General features: G+C 43.9%; 2 long non-coding RNA genes across 2 annotated transcripts; both read left to right on the forward strand.

Annotated features, from left to right (window-relative positions):
• The first annotated feature begins 1,982 nt into the window (after nt 1-1,982).
• Nucleotides 1,983-2,798, forward strand: LOC124667560. Its single transcript, XR_006991327.1, has 3 exons — nt 1,983-2,024; nt 2,230-2,308; nt 2,668-2,798. It is a non-coding gene; the product is annotated as an uncharacterized LOC124667560 (long non-coding RNA).
• A 938-nt stretch (nt 2,799-3,736) lies between these two features.
• On the forward strand, nt 3,737-5,774 carry LOC124667657. The gene is made up of 3 exons (XR_006991355.1): nt 3,737-3,850; nt 4,180-4,250; nt 5,748-5,774. It is a non-coding gene; the product is annotated as an uncharacterized LOC124667657 (long non-coding RNA).
• Nucleotides 5,775-11,761: the final 5,987 nt, after the last annotated feature.

Raw genomic sequence — 11,761 nt, forward strand, 5'->3', positions numbered from 1 at the left:
ACAGGTTCTGGAGTCGATTTCCTATGGTCTATCCGTGTTTTGCTGACCGTCAGCGGATGCGTTGGGGTGGCCTACACAGTTCTGCGTTTTTGGGTGTCTTGCGATTGGGCTGCGGAAACATTTGCATATTACTTCGTTGTGCGTGGGTGCTAATCCTTGGATGATGCTCCGATTCATCGGAAACACCCCACTCAACCAAACCGGAGGTCATGAGAGGGGAAAATCTTCGGGCATGACCACAGCCATGAGCACCACTAGCGCACTTTGTCCGAGAGTATCATCGAGGAGCAGCCGTTGTGGCTCGATGACCTACTCAACGAGCAATTGTATTTTGGAAATTCTCGCCTTAATAATACAATTGGGAACAAATGTCATCTTCCTTATTTGCTTTTCCATATTCTTTGCTGGCTTATTTTCTAATGAATATTTTAGAAATTACATCTCGCGGCATTGTGCTCATATCTATAAATTTTGTGTCGGGAGCATACACGCGAGATAAGATCACCTAATGGCTAATTCCCGGAAAACAACTAATGCAGAAGCTTATAACCCTTGGATTTGGAAAACAACAAGGTACTCATGCAATGCTTACTATCCATGTACATATCATCGGTGTAATGTTACCATGTATATTGATATTTTGAGGAAATGTAGACTGGGGTTTCCTACAAGTTGTCGGTTCAAGTTTAGATTTGCTAATGCACATGCTGACATGAAAGTTGAAATATATATATGGAGATTTATTAATATTAATCTGCTGCATAGTTAGAGGTTCATCCGGTATGGTCAATAGTTGGCCCGATGAGTGTAACATTGGCTTCGAATTGTTAGACGGATAGGCCCTGCATTTAAGTAGTGGAATCCACTCGTAGCTAATGTGATGCAACATCTTAGTTCTTGCATATGAAGGTGTGTAATGGTTGGCCTGCCTCGCAGCGCTTTGCAGTCCCTACGACATGATAAGAACCATGGTTGATGGAACAATTAGAGCATAGCCACCGACGAACGCCACACTCCAAGAGGAGCCGCGGCTGGCTGGACGGCGGTCGGATGATCGGCTGGTGGCGATCTAAGCAGCGTAGGCCGCTGCTTGCCATGTGTCACCGCTCGGTGAGCGTCGTCCTCTCTCGCACATCTCCTATCTTGTGAGGATTTTGCACTATCGGTTCTTAATATTTGCTCATGAATCACATAGGAGGATTTTAATCTTGGCCGGTGATTGGCTATCTCCACTTGGAAAACACTATGTGGGTGTGCAATTGTTCCTATAGATTTGTCCAATTCTATCTTCCACTACTCCTTTTGGTTTAATTCCCTAACATTTCATATTTATTCATTTAGATCTTTTTATTTATGGCTACAGAGTTGTTTCATGAAAAGGAAAGTGGGATGGAGGGGAAGATCGACCTATGTACTATCCCTTCCCCTCAATAGATTTTATTTGCTGAAATCTAGCTTAAAATATGTGACTTAATTATATGTACACTCGCCTCTTGATTTTTTGACTTTTCTATGCAAGCTATTATTTTCTAAATAGATGAGTTATTTATAGGAGGCTTTTTGAGACAATCGTTGATGGGAGCAGCTGCTAATGAATTTTATTTGCATATCTCATGTTGTTTAGCAGGGGGAGTAATGAGAAGTGCCAATTATTGTGATGGATCTAGAGGAAAATACATTCCGCACACGCGTGTCTCCACGACGGCTGCCATGGCACAGCAGGGCGGGGCCTCTTCCCTCCCCCTCCCCTTGCTCGATGCACCGCCCATGGAGGACCTCTTACCCGCTTCTTGTGTCCGCAGGTGACGGTCCGTGAGCGTACCCGGCGCGAGGAGCTCTCCGCAGCGCAGGTACGACATCGGGGAGGCAAGGATGACGAGATGGTGGTCGCTTTCCCGGAGCTGCTGCTGCCGGCGATTTACGCCACCACCACCCCGAGTTGTCTGCGTCGTTCTAGACCCGCGCCTGCCGGCCACCATTCGAGTACAGCTGTAGCCCATCACATCCCCAACCTACTGCTCCCGGTGAGCTCCCTATTTTCCTCCTCTCTCTATTATTGCAAAAAAAAAAATGATGTTGAATGTGTACGAGTGCAGTAGATAGCTTCGCTGAACATCTTTCAGTTCTCGTAGATCTCATTGGTTGATCCTGTCATTCATCCAACACACATAGATGCAATTGTACAGATTGATGTCTATATTCATGTGGTAAGTCCGGTGTTCTTTTCAGGAGCCGGTCATTTGAGTATGGAGAGACGACGGCTTGAGATGAACTCAAGAACTTGCTCTTTGAAAGCGGCAATGTCAAGGTGGTAGCCTACAACTCCCTTTGCTTTACTATGATATGGTTTTCTATATTTAGAAATATCTCATTCATTCGTAATTAGTTGAGTTGTACCTAGCTTAGTAAATCAATGCATACATCAAATGGATTCTTCCATGACAATTCTAATTTCCTGTTTATGATGGGCCGGGGTTTTGGGCTCAATTACTGAGTGATGAGTGATGTTGTTGTCTACTTGCCGCAAAATGAAGAAAAGATAAATTGTTTGGATTATGCATTTTTTTGATTTGTACGAGTCGGCTTCCGAATGCCAATTGGTTTTGTTAAAATGCAGCATATTTTCCCCTCTCATGACCTTATATTTTGGTTGTCCATCTAATCTAGAAATTGAAGGCACTATTTGGCTCACCCATGAGAAGCGCAAAATATAATACATGGAGGTGGGCTATCTCGAACACCACTTTTTTTTTCAATGCATCATGACCACATTTACTAGAAAACTTGATGATGTCATATGTTGCATACCGGATGATCCTTAAATTTTCTCATTGTTGGAACTATTTATTTCGCTTTTCTTAGAGGTATTTACCAACTCTATGTACACGAGAGTGCTCAATTTTTGGGAGGAACTTTCAAACATATTCTATTCCATTCATGTTTATTTGATGGGCATTCATATATGTTGATTAAAGATAGTTGGAATGAGTTTAGGTGTAGTAAAATCCGAATATTATTTTATAATTGGTTAAATCAATATGTTGCACTATTGCCATCACGTCTTATCAGTTCCTAACTGCTGCTGGTAGTACTTTTCATTTTTGGTTATTACAAGCAGAAAAGCTAAAAGTTGTCTTATTCTTGCTATGGGTAACCAGTTGTGGTTATAGCCATGGTGGAAATGAGATCCACTTCCGTATTTTGTTTTTTAGAACATACTGTATAATTATGGATTCTCTTTATTTCTCTCTTGTTGTCATGTATCTCAAACACATAGATCACATAATATATCAACGTCCACTTAAATATACAAGATTAGAAATTTGGTTGTGTAAGTAGCCGGACAAATAAACATATGGTTTGTTAGCTCAAGAAATGCTCATCTCTTATAAACTTAAATGCTTTATGTTCTTTTTCACGTGCCAATGCTTACGGAATGTAAGCGAGAATAGGGTCTATTGAAAAGTGCAGCATGCAAGTAAAGATATACTCCGTAGAACGAATATGACATTATTTAGCATTTCTAAGAATTTCCCGAGCAGCTATATCTTGGTCTGAAAAACATGTTTATTATTGTACATTAAATTTCTGTTGTACATGTTAGTTTCACTCATTATTTATTGCTAGGTTATCCCAACCAGAATCTTGATCTTGCTGCGAGGTATTAGGTACATTTACTTGAAATATCACCACACTCTGCAGTACTAGTGGATTCCGACAAATCTTGCAGGTTCGAGGGCAGGCCACACCAACGGCAGAAGAGAGAGCTCAGAAATTGTTTGGTATCCATCATCAGCCTTTGCACCTATTCGTGATATATGCGGCTTTGCTAGATGTACCTTCATCTATGGTAGGCCTCACCATAGGTGGTCTGCTTTATTTCAGCCAGTTGTGCACCATGTACTATCTTCACAGAAGGATGGAAATTCACATCAAATTTAAGTATCTTTGCTAATTTGAAAAGAAATTCACAAATATATTTATTTAGCTTGAAATTTGGGGATCTTCGGAGAAAATATTTAACATCAACAAGTATCTTTGAGAATTCATTTGTGCGAGAGCTTTGTTCCATGATTCTGTTCAGGTCGTGGCTTTAAAGATAGTTACTTATCCAGTAGACATGGTCTTTTGGTTTACTTGCGCTTCGTATACTTATCGTCTGCCGGGATGTCATGTTAGGTTCTTCCAAGTGTGGTTGATGATCCGTAGGAGCTACCGGCATCATCTGATGCATCTGGAATAAATAAGAGGTAACCTCTCTTTCTATGTGTGCAAGCAGCATATCAATACATGCCTGGATGATGCTTCTATGTATCCCTTTGCTCAATAAGGTTCTGTTTAAAATCCTTTCAGTTGTAGAAAGTACAAAATGATACTTAAGAGTGAGAAGAAAATACCTAAACTATTGTCTTCCTATGGTAGCACCATCGGTTATACGAGTTTAAGAGTGCGATGAAATCACTGTAAAGTCGTGCATTTCTAGGAGATGTCGGGCATCACCAAGGGTGACTCGTAGTTACTTGCATAAACAAGGGCTTCGACGTGGCCACCGAAATGGATGTGAAAGTTGGTCCAAGGACGAGACAGCTTGCCTAATAGTACTTCATTTCGGGAGATATTGGTGGCCCAATCTTGATAACCATATATGCCTTTTTAATATAAAAACATAAATGTGGTTCCATGTTAGAGATATGCTTAGAAGTAGCACCATGTTCATGTTTTTGTTCCGGTGGGAAACATAGTTTATTTCTAAAAATGTATTTAATACTAAATGACCAAATAGACGATGCATCACTTGGTGCTTATGTTTTGGCTATTGTGCTACTTGGCAGCACTACTCCTGGAGATTCTAAAGTTTTGGCTTGCATCATAGCGACATTTATAGTTTCAGTAACTTTGAGCTTCAGATTAAGGAGATACAAATGATTTTTTTGCTTATCATGGCTACCTCCGAACTCTGAAGTTGATGAAGAAGCTTGCTACCATTATTTGATTTTCTCGTTATTTCTTCAACAATCCTTTCTAATATGTTTCCTTAAATTTTATATTTTTTAAATGTGAGGACGTGGTGATTCCTATTGTGCAGCGAACCAAGTCAAAACTTTAAAATGTTTTATCTCCTCCAAAATTACTTGATAAGAAATCCTGCAAATGATTTTAGCTTATCATGGCTACCTTTCTTTTGTCTAAAAATATGTATTATCATTTTTCCGTGTTGTTTTTATCACCATGATACCAAATGTAAATCGGTGCGAATCCAATGGGGTCGTGCGCCAAGGCGCACAATTATATCTTCGCTTATATTTATTTGAATATTTTTGCCATTGACTTGTTCATTCATATGGGTGTTTTTTTATATTATGCATAAAATCCGAAGTCTAAAAGGATTACACATTATGATACTATACGGGCATGTGCATGTTCTTGACTGATCTTTTTCTCTTAAAAGCTCGTCCATATCCTTTTGGACATAATCTATGCAATCTTTTGATGCATTATCTATATTTGACACTAACCACGCAATCATCATTTAGTATCACTTTATTTTTCCCTGAATTCATTCAGAATAACCCGTAATCGTTTTTACTATTGTACAAAATCACGACGCTTCAATAGAAACAAATCTAAAAAAGAGAAGATGTGAGGCACCAATTTTTATGGCATCATCATGGTGCGCTGGAAATAAAAACATAATTGATCCTTTCTATCTTTCGGTGTCTAATTTCATTTGTCATTTTCATTCTCAGAGGAGAAGAATTCTAGCTTGGATAGACAAGCTGGAAGATGCTAAGACTAATATGCAAGAGGAGATCATTCTGTTACAAAGATAGAAGGAACACACCCTTTATTGTTTACAAAATTCAAATGCTTCAGTCAAGAGTCTTGAATGTGAGTTAGAGTAGCAAAGAGAAAACAACTATATTCTACAGACTCGCCAATGAAGATCCGCACATTAGTAACTCTAACTTTGAAGAAAGGGTCTGAAGATGTCTTGGTTAGTTTCCATGATGAAATTGTAGCAATTCAAGATAAGAAGAATAAAACCCTCTCGAGTTGCAGCGGTTTGTGGTTTTCGTTGGGAATCTTAGAATTGAGGAGCAGATTTCGATGAAGACATGAAGAATAGCAATGCTAGCTTGACCAAGCAATGGAACGAATTAAGAGCAGCTTACTTGAGGAAACTGTAACACTACATGAAGAGAAGTAAATAACTCGTTAGAGTTACAACATTCTCACGCTTCTACCAGGAACCTTGAGACAAAGGTAGAAAAGCAAATTGCGAGTATTTCAGTTATACAACAATGTAATGATGACTTAGTGAAGAACATTTGTGGCCTGACCCAACAGTTTGGAAAATCCAAGGTTAAGTTGCGAAGGAGATTAAAGTGACACAAGAAAAGAGATAATGTATTAACCCAACTAAAACAATCAGAGTTTTCCTGCGACGTAGCCTCCGAAGACCATTTATAGATAATGCTTTTATTGTTTCTTTTTTATTTCTGTTGCTCTTGACATAGCCATTGAGTGTTTGCTACTATAATATATTTTCTGGTTCTATATAAACGGTTTCCTACTCCGTCCGTTATATAGAGTTTTCATCGACACGAGTTTCACGGGATCGTGCGCCAAGGCGCACATTTAAATCTAGTATAGATAAGTGCGGAATCGATAGATAGACAGTACGAGTAACTAAGATGGATGGATAGTTCAACAAGCATATAGTAGTAGACAATGCATCTTCTCTCCGGCTGCTTTCCACCAGCTTCTCAGTCCACCTCCTCCTGGTAGCCATCGGGGGGCGGCAGAATCATCACCTCCCCCTCAAAGTCCTCAGTGGCAGCAAACACCGTAGCATTGCTGAAGTCCCCCAGGTCTCTCCCTTGATACGGATCAAAATCAGGGTCTTCCTCCATGTAATCCTCATGGATCTCAACAAACCCCTTGGTGATCAAATCAACACGGACCTTGTCTGCCAACACAGATCTCTGGCCAATCTTCTTGTTCTCCCGCCGACATTCCTTTTCTAGTTCCTTCCTTCTGTCCTCGAGCCACCCCGGCGGGAAGACCCCACCGGGCCCGACGCCAGGTAGTTGGTCGACGGTGGGGGTGTCACCCATGACCAAAAAGAGTGAGACGTCATCATCAGCCAAACGAACCATGCATGGGGCAGCCAGGGAAGCAGTCTCAGGCCTGGACTCCTTGAGTATCCTCTCGATTGCCTCCTCGAATTCCTTCCGTCCAAGAGCGCTAGACTCCGGAAAGGTTAGCAGCACTGAGCCGACTCTCTTCCGCAGCTCGTCTTCCGAGAAAAGATCAGCGGGCTCCAGCACCAGGCCGTTCCCGGATGCGTCAACGGGGTTGTAGAGTAGATTCACCCAATGCCCGAAGAAAGACTGTTTCCCCGAGAACATATCAAACGCCTCACCTTCCCAAGCCGACTTCCTTTTGGTCACCGCTTCCCCCACCACCATAGGTTTGGTGGTGGCGCACGGCCCCAGAGAAACACCCTCCTCGCCGGTGGCCGCCTCCTCCTCGTAGCCATCGGGGGGCGGCAGAATCATCACCTCCCCCTCAAAGTCATTATCAGGGGCAAACACCGCAGCATTGCTGAAATCCCCCAGGACTCTCCCTTCGTACGGATCAACATCAGGGTCTTCCCCCATGTAATCCTCATGGATCTCCACATACCCCTTGGTGATCAAATCAACACGGACCTTGTCCCCTAGCACGTACCTCCGCCTAATCTTCTTCTTCTTCTTCTCCGGCTGACACTCCTCTTCCAGCTCCTTCCTTCTATTGTCAAGCCACCCCGGCGGGAAGACACCGCCGGGCCCGACGCCAGGGAGCTCGTCGACGGTGGGGGTGTCGCCCATGACCAGCAAGACTGGGATGTCATCGTCGGCCAAACGAACCATGCCTGGGGCGGCCACGGAAGCTGCCTCAGGCCTGGACTCCTTCACGATCCGCTCAATCGCCTCCTCGAACTCATCCCGGTAGCACAGAGCGCCAGTCTCGGGGAAGGTTAGCAGCACGGACGCGACCCTCTTCCGCAGCTCGTCTTCTGTGAATACATCGATGGGCTCCAGCAAGATGTCCTTCCCAGATGCGTCAACGGGCTTGTAGAGTGGGTTCACCCAATGACCGAACAGAGAATACTCCTCCTTACAGGCCATCGGTGGATCCATCCGAGCAGACAATCCTCGCCGAGTGCCGTGACGCGATTGGGATTGATTAGGGCAAGGTGTGGCGGTGGCGGTGGCGGTGTCGTCTCGATCTATATAAAGCCCGAGCCGGACGGCAGATTACGGTGGGTTATGAATTCGAGTAGAGACCGAGTCGGTGGCCATCCAGTTCAATCCGCCACGGAATCTGTTTGGTGCACGCAGCACCGGTAACTGTCCAATGAAGCACACCGCGTGGCCCTTGCGAACAAGGCCTGCCTGAAAGGAGGAGGAAGCTTTGGTTCTTCATGTAACATCTATAGTTTGTCTTTTGACGAATAAGACTAAGATGCTCAGAACTCGGTGTTCTCTGCCAGCCAGGTCATCTTTTTTTTTTTGTGTGAAACGAGGTAATGCCATTTTCATTAGAGAGTTGGCCGGTTAATTATCGGGAATCTTGCCTAAAACAAGGTAACGAGATCATATGTGTGATATACTACAGGTGAGGTCTTTGTGCCACCTTGGTAAATCTTATTAATATATCTACTGTCAAGTACCCCCTCCAAGGTCTCAGTTTACTAGTCTTCTCCGTATCCCTAGGTCGCTAATTTGACCTATATAATTTAAATTATATAATACAAAAATTATATAATTAGAAAATAGAATATCTAAACTTTCTAATGATATAATTTTATAACATATAACTAATGCTAACTTGATTAAATTTGCGATCTAGGGGTACGCGCACGCCTAATAAACTGTGTGAGAGAGTAATGGTTTTGTTTGAAGCTCATTCTGCTGCATTGTACTTGTACAAAATGTACCCACCTTCTTATTTTGCGGACTGTGGAGGTTTAAACTTTGTTTTTAATTTCGATTCGCATTAATTTGGATGCATGATGTGTCATCATGAGGAGTATCTGAATTTTCATAGCAATTATCTCTTAAGCCCGTGCCATTGTAATGCCAAATGGGATGGTCATGTAAACTGGGACCTCCCAAAAAAATGCAAACTGGGACCTATCAACTGATCAGGTAGACCATAAGACATTGACAAGAAATTCCTTGTAAAACTGCCTCCCGCCTAAGCGATTCTCTAATTTGATTTTCAGTTCCTGGTAAAACTTCAGACTCATCATATTATAAATCATGGAGTTGTGAAAAGAAATTTGGTTTATCCTCCTGCCTATTTTCATCGGAAAATATAAGGGGAAAACATGCCCGCCGTAGCTTCTCACAGCGGAAAATATAAGTTGACAAGGTAATTTCCTGGTGGGCACCGGCAATTTACATGCTTTTCATTCTTTTCGTGAAAAACCATCACCTTCAGTGCCAGATAGGGCGGCTCCCACACCCGTCGCGCCATCATGCGCGATTCGTAACGTTCCTGTAGCTTGAACTTTTGGATAAGCTCCAACAGGTTAAACTTATAGATGTGTTGGTCGATGCGCACAATTGCAATTCAGAGAGGTATTTTATTTAAAAAATGCAATGGAGGTGTTGCTTAGAACACAAGAATTTCTAGATCAGGACTCCCGTCACTACGGGAGAAAAGGCCGTTGCCGTGCGGCACTTTGCACGGCAAAGGCTGCTATACGCACGGCAAAGGCTGCCCGGCAAAGATACCGACGGTAAAGCCAACGTTGCCGTGCGCGTCGCCGATCTACACGGCAAAGGCCATTGCCGTGCGTCGTAATCTTTGCCGTGCGGCCCAGCGTTGCCGTGCGTGCTGTTCTTTGCCGTCAAAGTCTAATGGTGCACAAGTAGCTCCCCTAAACCCTAAACCCTAAACTGGGGAGGCTTCAAGCACTAAACCCCTCTAAAACCCTGAACCACGACGCCGGAGCTGCAGAACCATGCATCATCAACCCTAACCCTAACCCTAAACCCTATACCTATACCTAACCATAAATACTTACCTTTAACCTAAACCCTAGCCCTACACCCTAGACCCTAGCCCTAACCCTACACCTAACCCTAACCGATAGATCAGGCACACCCTCGATCGTGTGATAATGGCTCTAGCTACGGGGTATATGTGCCAAAGGGTCTCAATCTTGGTTCTCCATGTGTATATGTCCCAAACAAACCTAAAATAATGAAAAGGTACATTGGTGCACCCTCGCGCGGAGAAATCTAGGGGGTAGACCCGCCGGGGCACACGTTCCGCTGTTTTGGGGGGAGGAGGGGGAGAACGACCGCCGGAACACCGGAACCCCACCAAATCTTGCATGTGGACCTATAATATGTGTGAAAGTGTGGTGCAAGGTGTGATTCACCAAATGGTGCATGGCATGGATCCCCGGTCTGACATTCCTCACCTTCGGGCGATAACACTTAACGGATTCCCGGACGTGTACGGTGAAGTGTCCCGCCGCGGGTATATCGGGGGCTAGACTGTGCCAAAGGGTGCCACACATGGTTTTCCATATGTCCATGGACTAAACAAACCTAAACCTATGAAAAGGTATATTGGTGGAACCTCGCGCGGAGAAATCTAGGGGGTAGACCATCCGGGGCCCACGGACGACCGTTTTTAGGGGGAATGACCACCGGAGCACCGGAATGCCACCAAAATTTGCAAGTGGACCTAAAACCTAACCCTAACAAACCTAAAATAATGAAAAAGTACATTTTGCACCCTCGCGCGGAGAAATCTACGGGGGTAGACCCGCCGTCCCGCTGTTTTTGGGGGAAGGAGGGGGACGGCCGCCGGAGCACCGGAACCCTGATATATGTGGGAGATGAGCATGGAGACTAATTTTGTATTGCACATAGTGTAATAAATAGTCATCAAAAAGAAAAATTAATTAACAAAATAAATATAAGTAGTAGATGAAATAAAATAGTTAGAAAAATAAATAAAATGTATATTGGCGCACGGCAAAGGGAGCAGCGCACGGCAAAGGACCCTTTGCCGTGCAATCTGTCTGTCCGCACGGCAAAGGGGCGGGACACGGCAGTGCCCAGTGCCTTTGCCGTGCATTGTTTCTTTGCCGTGCGGCTTGCAGGGTCTTTGCCGTCCTACTATCTTTGCCGTGCGCTGCTCCCAGACTTTGCCGTGAGATACTGCTTTGCCGTGCGCCAAGTCTTTCTTTGCCGTGATTGGTTTCTTTGCCGTGCGCTGCTCCCAAACTTTGCCGTGCGTTTTGACGTTGCCGTGCGTTCTTCTTGCTGCGCACGGCAAAGAAATCTTTGCCCCTGCAGCAGCTCACGGCAAAGATAAACTGCACGGCAGCGCCTAATTTTCCCGTAGTGCGTGTTCTAGGCACCGTTGGAAACTTAGGCGTTCATTTCCCCAAACGTTCCCTTGAACGGTTTGTCTGTTTCTTTTGAACGGTTTGTCTGTTTCTCACGGAATTTCTGTGAGACGCAATGTGTTTAAAACATGACTCTAAAATATGTCCTGAAGCTTGATCGATCTGTGCTGCTCAGTGGAAGCCACGGGTCCAAGGTCTTGGTATCTTGCTGGTCTTGAGGCAGGAAAATGTCGGGAGGACTTCATGCTCACTCAAACCGTAGTTTAAGGGGGCAATGACCAAGATAAGAAATGTGCATTATCAGACGTCTATTGGCATGATGCACGTATCTGAACTCCT

Source organism: Lolium rigidum, chromosome 6, assembly GCF_022539505.1.
Source record: "Lolium rigidum isolate FL_2022 chromosome 6, APGP_CSIRO_Lrig_0.1, whole genome shotgun sequence".
Lineage (NCBI taxonomy): Eukaryota > Viridiplantae > Streptophyta > Magnoliopsida > Poales > Poaceae > Lolium > Lolium rigidum.